This window comes from Carex rostrata, chromosome 29, assembly GCF_964058835.1.
Source record: "Carex rostrata chromosome 29, lpCarRost1.2, whole genome shotgun sequence".
Lineage (NCBI taxonomy): Eukaryota > Viridiplantae > Streptophyta > Magnoliopsida > Poales > Cyperaceae > Carex > Carex rostrata.
In genome coordinates this window covers 5,105,959-5,124,345 of record NC_135946.1, presented here as the reverse complement: position 1 = coordinate 5,124,345, position 18,387 = coordinate 5,105,959, and the positions used below count along the sequence as shown (strand labels likewise).

At 33.0% G+C, this 18,387-nt stretch overlaps 1 long non-coding RNA gene across 3 annotated transcripts; it reads left to right on the top strand.

Annotated features, from left to right (window-relative positions):
- The first annotated feature begins 14,983 nt into the window (after nucleotides 1-14,983).
- LOC144546420 (uncharacterized) lies at nucleotides 14,984-17,893 on the top strand. 3 transcript variants are annotated; one of them, XR_013508775.1, is made up of 5 exons: nucleotides 14,984-15,249; nucleotides 15,720-15,801; nucleotides 16,090-16,190; nucleotides 16,899-17,030; nucleotides 17,639-17,893. It is a non-coding gene; the product is annotated as an uncharacterized LOC144546420 (long non-coding RNA). The 3 variants fall into 3 exon arrangements; XR_013508774.1 differs by having other exon boundaries at nucleotides 15,905-16,190; XR_013508772.1 differs by having other exon boundaries at nucleotides 15,720-16,190.
- The last annotated feature ends 494 nt before the right edge of the window (nucleotides 17,894-18,387 follow it).

Below are 18,387 nucleotides of genomic sequence, written 5' to 3'. Positions count from 1 at the left end.
GGCTCCACCAATTAAGAATTGGTGATGGGTGAGTGGAAGGCCAATGGGAACTAGAGTTTCCACCAGTGGCGGAACATAATAGAGTTTGGGGGGTGTTAAGCCTCCCTGTCATTTCAATTATTTTTTGTCAAGTATATAGAAGTTTGAGTAAAATATATTTTTTGTACATAGTAGCCCCCTCTATGTAATATGACAAATGTATAGGGTCTTAAGATAAAATATGAAAAATAATTATGCAATATGTTTGATTCTGTGAATTTTGCTTTCATATGTACTCTTGACTTTTGCACCATCAATATTTTAAAAATGAAGACATTTTTTAATTTGAAAAGTTATCAACGTACAAAGAATTGAAATAAAAACATTAAATGTCATTGAAAGAAAGAAAACTTCTTAATTAAATATGAAATCTCATGTAGCATTGATCTCCAGTTCATTAAAAAAAAACAAATCAATCATCTCTTCAGAAGAGTTGCGATGTGCAAAAATTATAGAAAGCAGAGTTAATCAGAAGTGTAGCGAAAATTCAATTTTAATTAAGGTTTGTGTTTGTTTATAGTTTTTAAAATTATTATTCATTATAACTTTGGGATAAAATGATAATTTATTTAATTTATGTATAATTTGTATAGATAAAATTATATCTAAGAGAAAGACATTAGACTTTTATTTCAAGGCGAAGGAAAACAACTCAAACTCTGACATGAATTTCAAGTCTTGATAATTAGATTTCTGAATTGATTACATAGTTCTTTAAATTTTGCTTGTGATGAATATTGATCAAAAGCAACCTTCACATAGTTCTTTAAGATTATTTAAATATGAAAGAAATTCAGAGAAATGCCTCCAACTATCAGATTTCATGTTTTTAGTTTAGTTTTGATAGACATGGTATTTTATTGGTGTTAGTTATCTATTGTATTTTTTTTATGAAATCAAAAAGTGAAAGATTTTGTGCTATAAATTTGTTTAATTTTTTTTTTAAATGATGTTTAGCTCCCCCTATATTTAAATTCTAGTTCCGCCTCTGATTTCCACCTTTCTTTTTGTAATATTTTGCTTAGTACGATTTGATTAGGAGGCAATTATTCATACTGGTCATCAATTATCTAATCACCAAGAATCTAGCTAATACATGGACGACAAAGCACAATTTTTATTATTGTTATTGTTCCTTCTATTATTGCTTATTACACCTACCTCTAATCCGTTCACATTCTAGCTTGGAAAGTTATCTAATCACCAATTAATTTAATTTTTTGTTTTGTTTTGTTTTGTTTTGTAGAGGAATATTGGATGGGACATCAACGTCTCCAACCCTTAGTTCTTTTTATATTGTTCTAGCATATATATGATTACCATCATGGAAGTTGCAATCCCTTGTTCATTTAAATCTAATTTTGTTAGACTATTAATATATCAAAGCATAAATTAATCTCGTTGCATAACATTTCGACTTCTCTCCAATTTCCAATGAAAAATGGCTTAAGGAGAAAATCATTCAGTCATTTTTTAAGAGAGAGAGAGAGAGATAGAGATAAGGTCCTTTAATTACGATGAGTATTTTTAATCTTGTTACTTTAACCTTGGTACTTAATTTAATCTTGATTATGAACTTATGATAACAATGAGTATTTATTATTTTAATCTTGGCACTTTAATTATGAATTTTTTTATGTTAAAAAATTATAACACAAAAATTTCAGGAGCTTGTACGTAATCCTTATTATTTAATTAGATATTATTGAGTTGGTATTATATATTTATGTTATTAAATAATTATTCCATTATAATTGCCGAGTATAGCTCTAAACTTAGAGACACAATACATCACAAGGAACACAGTTGAGAACATCGCCATCCCTTCAACAAGTAACACAGCTGGTATTGATCAAACTAATGCGGACGACTCATCTACATCATGGATGATAAAGATCACCCCATCTACACCATCGGTGTAATATCCCAACTGATGTCGCATAGTTATTAAAAACCAACGGTTGGATAAAAAACAACCGACAAAAATGTGAGTTATGTATTTTAAAAGTTATCTTATGTTGATTATTTTTGCATATTATGTTTATAAATTGGATGTTATATGCATTTTGTTGCATGAAATTTATGTTTATCTATAGAAGTGTTCAAGAAGATGCTATTGGTTTTGAACCATAGAATTCTATATGATGACAAACATAAATCTCTAAAATTTTCACAAACTTGGTTATTAGTATGGAACACTAATATACCATGATAAGTTTGTCATGTTGATTAAAGTATATTGTAGTTCTATAAATGTTGATAAAGGTTTATCGTTTAATAACATGAGTATATAAAATATTTTATATATTGAATAGACCCAATAGATGGAAACATTATATGGATTATGTTAATATCATTAATGTTTTCATTGTGCCTCTGAATTCTAAGATAGGAGATGTATTTTTTTTTTCACATAAGAAGTATATAATGTAATTAGTATTAAAAGCTACTTATCATAAGTGGTGATAAAGATATTAGTTCTTTATATATAACTTGTGCAGGAGAAAGTCATATGTCAGTAGTATCATTGCCCCTCATTTATAACGAGTGATGATATTTTATGGGCACCTTGTAAAGTAGAATTATAATACATGCAATATAACTGAAGTACAATTATGTATTTATAATTTACTTAAGAGACCAAGAAACGAATATATATTACAAATATGACATAACCCTACTTTGTATAAAATTCATAATATTATGTGGCAAGGAATAAACACAAGCGATGTTATTTATAGTATTACTTTAAGGGATCGTGTATTGTAAAATAATACTTTACATCTGTGTCATTTGGGTAACTATAATATATAGCTAGTACCACTTATAGTTTATGTTAATAAAATGTTATTATGTCATTGCCAACATGACATAGATCTCACAGGGTCACACTAATAAAGAATTTTAGAAATGCTAGCTCCTAGATTTATTTGACATGTGTGACATGACTAATAAATGAGTTTCTCTACTTAAACATGAGATAAATAATTATGAGGATAGTTATGAGATGTTTGAATTTAATTAAATGATTAATAAAATTCAAATATCGGGAAAATATCAAAATGGAAGAAGCTTTGTGAGACACAAAAGAGAGTTTTTGTGTGCAGCAAAGAGTTCTGTATTTCCACCACGATTTTTGTGTACAAAATTTAAAACATGCATATCTCATCAACCGTAGCTCCATTTTCAGTGTGCTATGACTTTTTCAGAAAGCTTGTGAAAAGATCTACAATTTGATATAAAATAGGCTGTAGGTCTATGTCGCATGTAGTATGCCTAGGTCGCATGCAATATCGTGGAGAATGTGATAGAACGTGAGAATCGTGCCTAGGTCGGTGGAGAGTCTTCTAAACAGTATCAAAGCTATTTAAACATATCCCTACTTCCTAGGGTTTCATTCCATTGATCTCTCATTGTCCAAAGAGAGCCGAAACTATTAATCTCTTGTTTTGATCTCTCTCATGTGTTGAAAAACCACAAACACTAAACTCAAGATCTTTCGTTGGAGAATAGCGATTAAGGACCGATTGAAGTAGTACTCTCTAGCAAGATAAAACTTTAATTTCTAATTCATTTCTTAGTGGATACCGTGGAGGGCTTCTACTTTGAAGTCTCAAGTTGGTGCAAGACATTTTAGGAGGCTGTTTCAACAAACGAAAGCATTCAAGAGATGTAGAAGAGAATACGACTTCTCTCTACTTACCAAATTGACATTTGGTAGACGTATATCCGAATCTTTTTTTGTAAACAGATTTATGATAGATGAATGAGTAGATGATCATTCATGCATATAAATTGCTTTAATAGAATTAGCATAATAAAGTAGATCCGTAAATTCTTATAAAAGGGATAAATTTTTTTTGTTTTAACACCTTAACGCATCATGAAATCCTTCAATTTGTATCAAAGCTTTGGCTATTTATTATGCTAATTGCAATATTTTAATTATGTCATTTAATTCATAAGTGCTTAGTTAATCTATCTCTTGCAATATGGTGCAATTTTTCTTTCATGATGTTAGTCCTTTTTGTTCAAAAATGTCAAAAGAATTTTGGATATGTTATTTTTGATAGTTATAAAATTCTAATGTTTGTTTAGGATGTTTAGAATTAGACGAAAATATATATCAAGGGTTTTATTCAGATTCATATAGATATACAAAAATAATAAAAACGGAACTCAGCAGAAAATTTCCAGCAAGCAGTTCTAGATTTTTCTGAAATTAAATTCAAGATTCAGGGAGTTTGGCTGCACCAAAAATTTTGTACTTTAGATCAGATTAAAGATATTTGAGTCTAGTTTCCAGAAAGGATAATTTCTCTTCAAAAAAATATATTATGTTGTTTGGAAAAATATAAAAAGTTCAGACTGCACAGCAGCTCCCATGGAGTTGTCCACGGTTTGAATGGATCGTATTTTTCCACTTTGTTCCAAATTAATTTTATAAATTATGCTTAACTAGATCTCATTAATATGATATATGAAAAATTAAAATTTTTAATTTTGGGCAATTTAAATTTTAATTAAGTCTTGAGGATCGATTATAGAATAAATAGTAAATTTACGGTTTCTAAAAGGATATTGTATGACCTTTAAATGATTAAATGGTTCATATGAATAGTAGAAAGGAGTTTAGATTTATTTCTAAATTTTAAAAAGTCATTTTGATATTAAATGATTTTGTAGTAAGTAATTGGCAAAGAAAGGCATGTAAATAACACCATAACGATTTATTTCTTTAAATGCCTAAAGAGTTGCTTTATATATAAACCATGACATGAGATATTTATTAACTGAGATATTATAAATTATTTTTCTGGGATTTAAATAATTTGGTGTACCATATTTGCTTTAGATAAAGGAATTAGCTAGAAGGTATAAAATGTTCATATGTATGCAATGCTACTCTAACCTTGTTTTGTAGGAATCAAAGTGGATTTGTTTGTCTCTATTCAATGCCTTGTGTGAAATAAAGAATGCTTGTGTGAATGCTTGTAACGCGGTCTTTGGTGCTCTATGATATTAAATAATTAGATTAATTAAATAAGCAATGATGTTAACTTGTTTTCCATGTAATTCATTTGAGGCTTGCATGCCTATTATATTTAGGATTGGAGAATTTTAAATGTAATTTCAATTTCTCTTTAGAATAGTTCTAAATAGAATTTGGGAGGACATAACTAATTAGGTTGCTCAAGATGAGATGGAGTTGGTGGAAGGAGCAACAGTTGCGAATATGCTTTCGCAAGAGACATACAAACTCACAAAAACATATGTGATATGTTTTGTGATTGAATGATATTTATATATAATGAAATGTTTAAGATAGGTATGGGTGGATGTTTATATAACCTACCAAAAAATAACCCATTTGCCCTCGAAAACCGTCAAATCAGAAGACTAGTATGTTTCTAAAACGTTACAAAAAAATTATTTTTTACGATGGGTAAAATGGGCACTTAAATTTTTTATGAGTTTCCGTCTTCCTTTTTGTATTATTTTGCTTATTATGATTTGATTAGGAGGCAATCCTACTAGCCATCAATTATCTAGCTAATCACTACAAGTAGCACATGGACGACCCGAAATAATTTGTTTTTTAATATTAATTGTTATTGTTCCTTCGTGACCTAAATTCTTTTTTTATTATTGCTTAATTAGACCTTCCTCTAATCCATTCACATTAATTCTAGCTTGGACAGTTGTTTAATTACTGATTAATTTTTTGTTTGATTGAGTCTATGGTACTATGCATAGCACGATTTGGTCTATAATACGGATCAATATTTTCCTTTTTGAAATTTTAACAGCCGATTCGAACCATTCAACATTATTTTCATATAAATATATACTTGTAGACCGAATTTTAAATTTGTTTTGAATTTATTTACATTTTTTTAAGATAGGTAGAAAATCACAGTTTTTAGATAGTCCACAATTTTCAGAGCAAGTGATTTTCTACTTATCTTAAAAAATAGTAAAATCATTCTACAAATTATAAAATTCGGCCTGCAAATACATATTCATATGGGGATTATGTTGAACAGTTCAGATTGATCATTGGAATTTTAAAGTAAAAATATTGATTAGTATTACGGACCACCCCGTGATATGCATAGTACCATAGACTCAGTCTTTATGTTTTGTTTTGTTTTGTTTTGTTTTGTTTTCTTGAGAGATATTGGATGGGACATCAATGTCTAGACCCTTAGTTCTTTTTATATTGTTCTACTATATATATGATTACCATCACGGAAGTTGCAATCCCTTGTTAATTTAAATCTAATTTTGTTTTACTCGTTTAATATGTCAAATTGAAGTTCTGGGCCTTTGAACGTTGTTTTGTTTTATATTTTGTGCTTGCTTGACTGCTTCAACATATATATCTATTGAAATCCATTGATAGGATTTCTTTTGGGTCCTCTTTTCATGCTTCATTTTTCGTCCCCCTTTGTAGCAGTGTATTTCTTTATGAGTTGGCAAGTTGTTGTTAGATGAGATTATTTTTCCTCTCGACTTGATTTGCCAAAAATTAACAATGGAAAGAAATACAGCCAATCTCAAATAAGTTTGAACTTGATTTGCTAAATAACAGCCTGTGTTTCTTCGGGATGATGCAGGGGGCAGTATTATTTGTGCTTTGAGATTCGTGCCAAGTTAAAAAGAACAATTTTGGATCATCCTATTCAATTGTACTCGGTCCGGTAACCTGAGGGGATGTGAATTCACCAGTTACGTAGGATCTATCTAATAAATAATCTGGTTTTTTGACCTTTGCTGGATGCCTTGAGGGGCTGTCGGTCCAATATCAGTAAGATCGGCGGCAGCAGGTAGGGGAAACTAAGCTAGCTGTTGTTGGATTTAATTTTAGTTTAATTTTATTTTGTGTATGTTGACCTACATGGGCAATTTTTTTTTTTTTCTGTTTACTTGTGAAAATAGAAGAGGGCTCAAATGCCCCATTGTTTCATGCTCCAATCATATTCCAGATCTTTATCTCCGATTTAAAAGTATTAGCATACGATCTGGTCTGCTCAGCATGATATCCATATTTAAAATCTGTCAGAGCTTCGAATTTAACTGGACAATGGTCGGAATTAGTGTTCGGTAATGTCCGTTGTTTGGAGTTTGGAAAGGCCCTACTCCATTCTGTTGATATAAAAAATCGGTCCAACTTTGCCATAGCCAGTTGTTCTCTCGCATTTGACCAAGTAAATCTACGGCCTTCCATTCTTATATCCTGTAATCCTATTTCTGAGATCAGATTCTGAAATTCTGTTGGCCATCTTATGTCTTGTGTTGTCGAGTTCCTTTCCCTAGTCTCCAATGTTGTGTTAAAGTCTCCTGCTACTAACCATGGTGTACTATCCCTCGGTTTTATACTTTGCAGCTCCTGGAAGAAAGAATTCCTCATTGCTGGGCTTGTCGGGCCATACACACCAGTAATTGTGAAAGTATGGTTAAGTAATATATCTTTTAGTTTTACTGATAGACAAAACGTGCCTTGTTCTTCGCTCTCTTTCTGGAATCTCCTGTCGTGCCATGCTATAATAATACCGCCTCGAGTACCTGTTGCTGGTAAGGTTGAGAACTTGTTCAATCTTCTTCCGCAAATTTCCCTTCTTAGTCCATCATCAATCATGTTCATTTTTGTTTCTTTGAAACATATAATGTCAGGCTTTTCCAAGAACACCGTCTCTCTAATTGCAAGTCTTTTTTCCCTATCATTTAGACCCCTTACGTTCCAACTAATCATCTTTATTTTGGTTTTGTAATTCATTTAATAACTTTTGAATCTTCAAATTGAAACCTTTCCTTACTAAAAACGAAATACTTCACTGTATTACTGGATTTTACAAAGAAATTGCATTCCCATCTTACCCCTGATACATTCACCCTTGCTTCTTGCCAAAATTGCAAATTTTCTTGTAAATCCGAATACAGTGAGAATATTCTTCCCAATCTAGACCCTCTACTGGAATTAAACCCGCTAACAAAACATAACCCACTATTTAAATAAAATTCACTTAACATAAGAAAACTTAATATTCAAACTAGATTTCCTAATGACATGCTTAACCTTCCAGTGTGACATTCCTCTTCCTATTTCTTTTCTGCCTCTTTTCTTGCTCACATTGCTAACACACTCTTCACTTGCTCAGCTACTTTTCCTTCAAATTCAATGCCTGCTGCCATGACTATTGCCTCTGCGTGGTTGTTTGTCAGTGGGTCGTAAGTCCGGAGGTATTCTGGTTGAGTTTGTGGAGTTTTTTGCTTCTTCCTTGGGCTACTTCTAGTAATTGATACAGAGTCAGGTTTAGTAACCAACTGGGCCCTCTCTTCTGGAGTCACATATGGGCCTGTGTGCTTAGCTAGAAGCCTCTTGCTTTTACGAATCTGACCGGGTTTTTCTGCTAGATCTGTGATATCTTCAGAGTCATGCGGTCCATTAGCTGTGAATTCAATTTCTAGCGTGACATCTGTGAGCCCTTCTATTTCCATGCCACTCTGACCTGATATTGGGCCTTCATTTTTTTGGGCCCCCTCATTTTGATTTTCATAGTTGCTATCTTTCCTACTACCCATCTCCTTACACACCTGATCCCAGCCTTTCGAATTAATTCCATCCCATGCCTTCTCACTTTCCATCTGTATTAATTGACAAATCCCCTTTTTCACTTTTGCGAAATTGACAGCCTGCCCCGAGACAAAACCACTTTCTTTTACAAGGTCTGACAAACTAGGTGTGAGTTTGACCCACGTCTCCTTGAATACCTTCCCCTCTATGCTTTTAGCGTGTATAATAATTTCGGTATTAAATTGATTAGACCTCATAATAACTTCTACCTCAGTAACGGTCTGAACTTGCCTTTCTGCACTCTGCACAAGGTGTGTCAATTCATCCTTCTTTAATTCAAATTGCACTATAGGGTCAAAACCCTCTCCAGTTTTAGGTTCAGTTGTGATCTCCATTTGGAGATTATTTGCAACCTCCCTCTCCATATGTTCTTGTTGCCTTTGAAACTGGGTTACCGGACCTGAAGAACCGCCTGAGTCCGATGAGTGTCTGGCTTGTTTGTTTCTAACATTTTGCTTCCTTTCTCTGTCCCAATATTCCGCCTCATCACTTCCTCCTCCCTGTTGGTGGTGGCCACCGTGATCTATGTTGTCCTGTGGTGTTTGTATTGCCGATGTCAGTAGCCAACCTTCCATCTCAAAACGCACTGTGACTGAAAATGGATCTTCAGTTGCCGTGGTGTCTTCTGGTATGTGCATTGGATGGTAGCACGCCACCAACACTCTAAGTTCTTCGTAGTTTTCATTTTCTGGAAAATTAGACATCCTTTCCAATCTTCCAAAACCTGACACCAGTTCTGTGAGGTTTTCCCTGTTCCAGTATTCTTCCGGCAGATCATGTATTCTAAGACGGGCTTTATGTGTGGTTGGATCAGTCACCATACCTAAATGCCTGGTCCACTTCGTCAATTGTATTTGCACCCCTGATCCGAGGTCAAATGCGCATATGTCGCAAGCCTTGTTTCGAAGGTCTAGGTTGGGGAAAAAGGCCAAATAATCCCCCGTGGTTGCCGGTATCTTCCTTACCTTGAGGTGTTGCGGATTCATCTTGAAGAAAGCTGCCAACTTCCTTACTATGCGAAATGCTAGATTGGGAGTGTTCTCATTTGGTCCTGTCAGCACAATGGCTGACCTCTCCAAGTTGGCCGGCAGTTTGTCTCTTTTTGTGAGAAACACTCTGCAATCTGTTGGTTTCTGGTTTGCGAAATATGCTGGATCAATGAGAGGCATGGTCTCCCAATTTGCCAAAGGGTCCATTTCTTTGATCTGGTTACTCTCCTTTGTGGTGGTTTCAGTAGTGATATGAGTTTTCTCCTTTCTATCAGTGTTAGGTTTGTGTGGAGGCATTTGGGTGTGTGATTTTTCTTTTATAGGCTGGTTGTTTGAGAAGGTGGTTGGAGTTCTCTTAACTTCTCCATTAGTGCGCAAAGAACTGTTGCATATGCTCGAGATATGTCCATAGTTGTTGCATTTATGACATTTAATTTTTCTAACGCATTCAAACCTCCTGTGTCCTTTCTCCAAACAATTGAAACACTTGCCCTTTTTCATTAAATCCTGTCTCCACTGCTGGGAACTTTTCTGTCTTAGGTTTGGTTTTGTGCTCTTTTTCTTCCTCTGTACCTCAACCCAGCCTTCTTCGTCAGGTTCTTTCTTCCCTTTCGGTGCTGCCTCATCCATTGCCTTCTTTCCTCTATTAAGAATAATAGGCTTTTCCCTGTACAACGGCATTTTTTCATTAACTACTACCTTTGTTTGCTCCTTTATTGCCTTCTGCAATGCCTCCTTGTACGATGATTGCCGGAATTCAGCCAGCTGTGTGTTGCGCCTGAGGATGGCCTGCTCCGTCTCTCTCCTTCTCTTGTCGCAAGCAGCCAGCCTTGTTTCATGTTGTTCGCCCCACCTATCGCCTGTGTCGCTCTTCATGACCTTCTGTAAAAAAATTGATTTCTCTTCTTTTATATATTTATTTCTTCACATCTAAGGATAGGCGTTCATAATGCTATGGATAAGTGTTGTCACCGTTGTACGTGGTCTATATGTAATGGTTGTTTTGGCCACCACGTAAAAAAATAATGATAAAAAAAAATGTTATAACACAACAACAACTAAATAGTAACTATTTGTATGTAATTTATTCAACCTATGATTCATTTCTGTTTGTAGCTGCGTGGGTCAAGTTTCAAAAGTAAATAAATTGGTAGAATTTTAAGAACCATGTTGTTCGTTGCTTGAAATTTAAGAAAGTCCTACCTTCAAATTCAAACAACAACATGGAAATTCAAACTTCAAATTTTTGCAGCAGGAGGAATTGGATCACGAAAATATTTGGGGATTTTTTTTTTTTACTTCCAAAAGATTTCCTTATTTAATTTAATTCAAAAGTTGACCCCTAATTAACTAAATCAAAAGTTTATTAAAATTTTCCAAACTCATTTTTCGTCTCAGTTACAAAGTACAAAGATATGATAAGACGACAAATCAAGGAATACATTTAAAATTATTATAATAATTTTCATTAAACTCATAATACGAAAGCTCTGACATCTATTTTTATGGATACTTGATTTCATAAATAATTATGATAATATCAATTCTATCTGTATTGCTGATGCAACTATATATTATCATCAGAAAATAATGTTGAGATGGCACTGCAATTGATGAGAATTTCAGTTTTTCTTAATACATGTTAAAAATACTATCATTTGGATACGAATTTAAAAATTAGAATAACAAAAAATAATATATTAACAATTTTGACATTCAAAATAATAATTTATTGAACCAAAGTTATTTGACAATTTCTTGTCTGTAATATTAGTACACAAATATAATATAATATAATTAATTAATTAATTAATTGCTTCCTGCATAGACTTCAATTTTTGAAAGATTAATTTCATATTATGGAATGTGATTAAGAATCTTCCCCACACTAATAATTTAGAATTAGTGCTCTTATACGGCAAATAAGCAATGGCCATGCTGATGAAAAAAACTCGCAAAAATTTTATACATCATACTTCTCTCAAACTATGCACTTGATGATACACAACTCACACTAGGCAGCATGGTGTAATTAATTATGTGAAACTAAATAATAAAATATAGCAATAATAGACTCATCAATGGCCTTTTCTAAGAACGAGATAGATCGGTTAGTGTGTTTAGATCTTTAATAGCTCTATAAATAGCTGAGAATGACATGTTATTTTAAATATTTTGATTCTAATTGTAATAAATATTCCAACAATCCTTGCGAATTTCTCATTTAAATTTAACATATTCTGATTTAATTTTGCTGATTTTGATTCGAAATGTGCTTTCTAATTACATGCTATATAATGAAATAACGAGACTAACTCATATTAAGACTACAAATCACTATCTTTTGAAATTTTTATTTCTTGAATACTTCTTAAAAGTTAATTTGCTCAATTGTAGAGTTGATACTTTGTCAATCGTATATATTACTCAAAATAGTCACTGTTGAACTTGGATTAAATAAAATGTAATAAATATATTGCGGGCTAAAATCTGATATAAGGAATGTAGGCAGTTGATCGGCACGTACTTGATTGCACAAATCTATGAGAAACCTATGAGAAAAGTCTGATCCAACGGTTTGTACAAACCTATGAGAAAAGATCCGACGGTGTAATTATCCTTTGTACAAAGTTGGTTGTTTTCTTTATCAGAATCTAGCTACATTTCAGTTTTTTTATGCATCAGTAGTGCAAAACTAAATACTATTTATCAATAACTCGGTAAAAGATGGAAGGTCATCACGTTAGCGGGTCCATTCAACTTGGATCTTGTTGCTTTGTTGCTTCTTTTGTTCTTTTTGCTTTTCTGCTTTTTACACTTTTATAACTCTTGAAAGATATAAAAAAAGATTTATAAAACTCGACAAGTTAAGAATATTGAACGTACTTGAATGAGATTGACAGTGGGCTCGATCATTATTTCCCTTTTGTTTAGGTTAAGCTGAGGTCTTTCAATGCTTTTTTTTTTTTAATTTAATATGTTAAGCTGAGGCCTTTGAGTGTTTTTTCTTTTTTGTTTTAATATGTGTGGACCCAGGTGTGTTTAGGGATTTTGAATGCTTTTTTCTTTTGAGAATTATTTTCTATAGAAATTAATAAAATGGAAGCGACAAAAATAAAAAGAGCACATCAGGTAGGAATTATACTGATTCAAATTTTTGAATTATTAGGATCGGTAGAATTCCTACCGATTTTTCTACTAATTAAAAATTTGATGTATTTTTTTCCATTTTCTCTTTTCCATTTTATTAATTTATGTAAAAAATAATTCTCTGTCTTTTTTTTTTTAATATGTCTCGGTCCAGAAGTGTTTAGCGACTGGTACGGATTTCATGCAGTCTACCCTATGATATGTAATTGCAACCTATGATTGTGCATTTTGTTTGGGTTATTATGCAAATGGAATATGGAGAAAGAAAAATCATTATTTTCAAACAAAAGATAATAACAATTTAAGCATGATACAGATACTAGACATCTTGAAATAGTATAACATGGTTGGCATGGGCCTCCACACCCCGTTTGATTTTTTTTTTTTATTGGTGGAACCTAGAATTAAGGCCATATTGGGCTTTAATGGAAGAAATTTTCAAAATGATAGTTACATTCCTCTAAGTATTATGACCAAGGACAACGTATTTGTGTTCAGGGGCGGATCCAAATAGGACCACAGAGATAGTTGCTCACTTGCCCCTCTCTTCCCTCTTGAATTTTGAAATTCAGTAGAAAAGTACAGGTCTGATACCAATTTGCTCCTCTTTGGATTGAAAACCTGTCATACCAATTCAAAAGCATTGTTAATGAGAAATTTTGTTGTTTTTATACAAAGTTTATAGAAATTTACAGGTTCGGACCAATATTTTGTTTTTTAATATGTATAATTATTATTTTGTTATTTTTTTATTATTTAAGAGTATATTATTTTTGTTTTTTTTTGTTACGTTAATCTTTTTTTAATCTACTCAATTAGTTAATGAGTTTGAACTCGATTCTTACCTCCCTCGCCTCCCCCTCTAGCAGAAATATTGCATTCGCCCCTGTATGTGTTAGGATTGACATCATCATAAATAGAACTAAATTAATTGGACGGTTAGAATATGTTGAGGTTAATCATAAAAGTTCGTAAAATCATACTTTTATGTAAATTTGATTTAAATTTAAAAAAAATGAGATTTAATGGGTACAAAATAATTGTCTAGTAGAATTATGGAGTATATAAAGTTATGTACGGATTATAATTATAATATGATTAAGTATGAATTGTATCTATTACCTACCTTTCTAATTTGAAAACAATATGGAAATTAAAGGTGATTTTAATAGGCACAATAAAATAGTATCATAGGTGAACTCTATTGAATTGATATTATCCATCTCTTAGATTTCTATATTTACTCTATTGAATTAATACTATTTTATCTTTGAACCTTCTATGTTTTTGTTTCTTCAACCGAGCTCTAAGACCAACTTTGCTCTTTTTAATATTGAAATTATACCACCCATGGAAGGAAAAATTAGAATCAGAATCGAGATCGGTCTTTTGACAAGAATCGAGTGAATAGATCGAAATCGGCGAAATCGGATCATAAACTCGGACTTTTTTGTCAGAAACTTGTTTTATACTAAAAAAATAATTTGTCAACAATTTCTATTTAAACAAATGATTACAATCAAATAATCCACTAATACAATGTAACACAAGCATTAATTATTCCTCTTCAATATATAGCTGTTTAAACACTTATATTTATATTTAATTATGTACTATAGCAACAAATTAAATATAACATGGTGTGATGGTAGTTGTCTTAGTTCTTATTCAAGGGGTCCTCGGTTTGAATCACGCAGCAGCCAAACAAAATTTGGAGAGTTGTATTTATGCGTTCAGCTGAAATTTGACTGGAATCAAACAGTTTTAGACGAAATTGGATGAAATAATCACCTACCGTTTAAGTCGATCTGAAATCAAATCGGTACAGGTCGATTCCGGGTCGAAACGGCCGATTTTTCCTTCTACGATGCCACCTCGAGCAAAGATAGAGAAATAATGTCAAGTAGCATGCATGTGAGGGGGGACAAAGGGGCCCTACAGCAAAACCAACTATTTGGGACCGGCATTTGGGATCAGTATGTTAGCTGGACGCAGAAGATCCACCGGAAAACTAAAAAAAAAAAAAAAAAAAATTCAGCTGGGACGGATTTGGTGCACAACTTTCTGGGACCGGCGCCCACACCTTCTGGGACCCATTTGGCCCGGTCCCAGAAGGGTCTCCGCCCAAGCCTTCTCTCTGTCCCGCGTTTTCGTTCCTAACCCTAAGCAAAAAAAAAGAAAAAAAAAAAAAAAAAATAGCTGAAAATGGAAAAAATCGGCTGTGACCGAGTTCTTCTCCTCTCCGCCTGAAATCTCTGAAAAAAGCTCCTCCTCTCCGTCGTTCTCTTCTACTTCAGCCACCGAGTTCTTTTCTCCTTCGATCGACCACCTCTTCTCCGCCCCGTTCCTCTCCCTTCGGCGATCTGCTCCTCTCCTCTCCGTTTTCGATCTGCTCCTCTCCACTCGCAACATCTCCTCTCCGTTTTCGATCAGGTTTGCTCGATTCTTTTGAGATTAAAGTTTTGAGATAACAGTACCTAATCCTTGCTCTGTTCCAATTAAAGAAATCTGAAAATGATTATCTAATGAAAACAAGTTAGCAATCAATGAATCAAATCAGCATGTGCTTCTGAAATTTACCAGTGTTGATAAAAAATACATTTTAATTATCCAACTACAATCAATATTCAAGGAGAAATTGATTGGTTATTTCAGGAATATACCCCCATTTCAAGGAGAAATTGTAGTTCTCAGTTCGGTTTAGCAACTATGGTAGTCAGCATCATGCTTTAGCAACTATGCTTGAAAAAATATCAAAAATCTCAAGCATTGATGACAGGAGAAATAACCAATCTATACATGTATGGGGGTATATGATTACTTTCATTGAATACATATTTAAAAATAAAGTAGATTGTTTCAAGTCATTGATCGAAAGCCTCAACCCGCTTCTCTTCATGCAGTCATTGAAGTCAATCCAGACGCGTTGACTCAAGCTGCATGTGCCGATCTGGACTGGGAAAACAACTCTTCTAACCAAAACAGGTAATCTAGTCTGGTACAGCTTAACACTTCAAAAAAAATTGTGGTGCTTTAATTGTGCTACTTTAATATATACTTCAAAAATAATTATATTTTTTGTGAGCAGATTGCATGGTATACCAGTTTTGTTAAACGATAACATTGGCACTTCTGACAAGCTTAACACTACTGCTGGTTCCTTTGCATTACTTGGTTCTGTTGTGTTTTTTGTCAGATTATATGTATCATTGAATACATATTTACTAATTTCAAACAATCTACTTTATTTTGATTTTTGTTTACTTTCATTAGCTTTCCAGTGGTATTGGCATATGCACTACAGCAAAACTAATTTTCAGTGACCGGTATCAGAGACCGGTCCATTCGCCGGTCTATTGCCTCAGCCGGATCAGGTTTGCTCGATTCTTTTGAGATTAAAGTTTTGTTTTGTTTGATTTGGGTAAAAGTCGATAACATAATAAATCCCAAGGACGGAAGCTGCTCCTTATTAATTCAAGGTAATCATGTAACTTTTGGCTGTCTTGATGGGTATGAAGAGGTTTGTAGAAATCAACTGATGTGGTGGGTTTCTATGCATTGTTTTTCATGCTACTGTTGCTCATCAAATTAAGCCTAACATGCATGCAAACAGTAGGTCTGAAATTTTATTGGTTTTAGGATAAGAGCTCATGCAATTCCTTAAAAAACAATATTTTCCTCTTTTTCTTAGAACTATGCTGCATTCACAAACTATGGTATTGCATCTATGTTTTAGGATAAGTGCTTACTTAAAACTTGGATTCTTATATTTCTTTGAATTTCATAACTTGATTCATATTTGGAGCGTCAAAATATTAGCAATGTAGTAACACCATACCAATCTCAAATTTATTTTCAATTTGGTTGTTGCTGTTGAGTGTCTCATAATTAGATGGATTATTGAATTACCTTTAATTGAGAGACTTATTTATGTTTATGCCTGGTAAGGAAAAGGTCTTGTTTATATTTAATTGTCCCTTTCAAACGGTATATTCTGAATTCAAATTCCATGAATAGGAGAAAAGAAATATTATTTTTCCTTGGTATTTATGAAATTACCTTAATTTTTCATTACAATTCAGATATCAAGCTACTATAAAACAAAAAGGCATAGAAGAAAGGCACTCGGGAATGATCAAAGAAAAGATAATAATTCCTGGCACAGGGAAGAAAGGAGCCGATCATCACATTCTAACAGCACTAATGCAATGCAGGTAACATACAACAACACACGTTTACACTTGTATTCAATTTTCAGAGGACTTCTTTATCAAGTATATTGAAGTTTGTGTTTCTATTTGTAATAGCTGAAAGTTTAGGGTCCTTCTGGTAAAAGTTTAGTTTTTTTGACACCTAGTTCGTTTAATATTTTTATGTTTAGGTGTCAGTGGAAATATTTTTATACTTGGAAGCATTGCTTGCCAAAACTAACAAATCGTCACCTAATTTCCAGATGTCAAATGCAGTTGCTCAAAACTCAAAAGTCTAACATCTAGAATTACCAAGTGTGGTTATATATAGAAACTATTTAACATTTTGGTAAATACTTAGCAACAGCTAGCATGTTGAGTTATTAAATTTTCAAATTTAAATTGCAATTTGTTAATCTGGGAACTCGCGGCTATTATATAACCATACACATTTGAAACCGTTGCAGTTTCTAAATTTGAGACTGTACCATATATTTTGCTCTTTACTTTGTTTATGGTTAGTAAAGATACATTAATTAGTTAATGCATGGTGTTTGTAAATTTGTGCTTGAAATTTAGTGCTTGAAATTCTTGCAGTAAATAATTAATTGTGTTTGCATTGGTTATTGTAGGAAAAGGCGAGAATGATTTGTATGAAGTTCGTCTAGTTTCGCAAACTTATTAAATTCAAAAATAAAAGAAGACAACAGAGACCACTCTTCACTATACTTTGTTATAATAATTAGCAAGGTGCTTCCTTTTCCCTTTGTAATGTTGAAAAGTTTCTTATTTTTGTGTATGATTTTGTTCATAACAGTATAAATGATGAGTTGAAAAAGAATGCGTCAGCTGCTGATTTGGAGCATAAAGGCTTTAATTTAGATTGCCATGTTTTATATTTGGTACCATAGACTCACTCTTTGCATTCCACTATAATAGTTGTATTTAGTGCTATTTGGAATTGTTCAATGGTTTGAAATTTTTGACGAATATTGCTTAGATTTTTGGATGAATATGATCATGTTTTGGGATAATTTATTATTTGCAACATGATAGTTTGTTGCTTGTGTTGCATATGAATGATAGTTTGTTATATTTGTTTGGTACATTTCATACCAATTAGGAATAAGAAAAATAATAAAAAATACCAAAAAAAAAAAAAAACCTTCTGTGACCGATTTGGAACCCTTCTGTGACCGCTCAGTCGGTCTCAGATAGGTCTCTAGCCACGTCAGCATGTCGCATCCGTGACGGATGTAGTCAGTCACTGAAGGGGTCATCTGCGACCGGCGCCATACCCTTCAGAGACCGATGACGTCAGCGGGGCAGTCATTAGTGACGGAGTAACTGCGACCGGGTCATCTGCAACCCATTTTGGTCA